The sequence below is a fragment of the Tupaia chinensis genome, unplaced genomic scaffold (assembly GCF_000334495.1).
Source record: "Tupaia chinensis unplaced genomic scaffold, TupChi_1.0 Scaffold000544_1, whole genome shotgun sequence".
Taxonomy (NCBI): Eukaryota; Metazoa; Chordata; class Mammalia; order Scandentia; family Tupaiidae; genus Tupaia; species Tupaia belangeri.
In genome coordinates, this window is record NW_006160056.1 from 1,030,552 (window position 1) to 1,031,602 (window position 1,051).

Here is a 1,051-nt window from a genome sequence, read left to right on the forward strand (position 1 = left end):
TTTTTTCTTTTTTTTTTTTTTCGTCTTTTTTTTTTTTTTTTTTAACTACGATTATCTTGCTTTTTCTTCATGGTCTGTTTCAGAGTCAGCAAACTTTTGCTTTAAAGGGCCAGATAGTGAATATTTTAGACTTTGTGGTCCATGTGGTATCTGTCACAACTACCCAATTCCACCACTCTGGTGTGAAAGCAGACATAAACAACATATAAACAAAGCATGTGGTTGCGTTCCAGTGGAACTCTGTTTATAAAGGCAGGCAGCAAGCCAGATTTGGCCCCAGAAGCCAGAGTTCGCCACTCCTGGTATAGTGTATCTGCTGTCTGTCTAGTTCATGAGATAAAGAGATCCCATAGATCTTGTTCTCTGTTGGATCCCAGTGCCTATCAAACTGCCTGGTCAATACTTCCTGAACAAATAATCTTTAATTTACTATAGGTCTGAATTCAGCTATCTTTTTAATTTTTTCCTTTAAATCTGAGCATCTACTTTCACACAAGCATGTATGCTTACCATAGACAGAGACAGAGAGAGGGAAAGTGAGAAATCACTCCCTGGAGGGGGTGCGAGTGACCATACTGCAATCCTTTCTCCTCTAGTCTTCTTTTGGGATTTCGGGTATGCATGCACATATGACTGGAATGATGATTTTCAAGTTGCTAGGTTTGAAATTCAAACAGAGTTGGCCATGTGGAATCTAGCACCTTAACCTCCATGCCACCTGCTGGTCTTGATGGTAGTGATTTTTATTTTTGGGTGCTATTGTTAGCAATTCGTGGTATTACAAATATTTACTACTTAGTTTTCTACACTGTGAATAGTTTGATTTACACAGGAAATTCTAGAATGGAGAAGAAGGGATTGTAGCATGGCCATCCCCCCCGAGGGTGGTGATTTCTCACTTTCTTCTCTCTTTCTTCTGTCTATCTGGCACAAACACATGCCCTAAAATAAATAAATAAATAAATAAATAAATAAATAAATAAATGTCCTATTTGTGAAATACTTTTGAATTCTGATACATCAATATTAAAATCATCCTCTATGTTTTTAT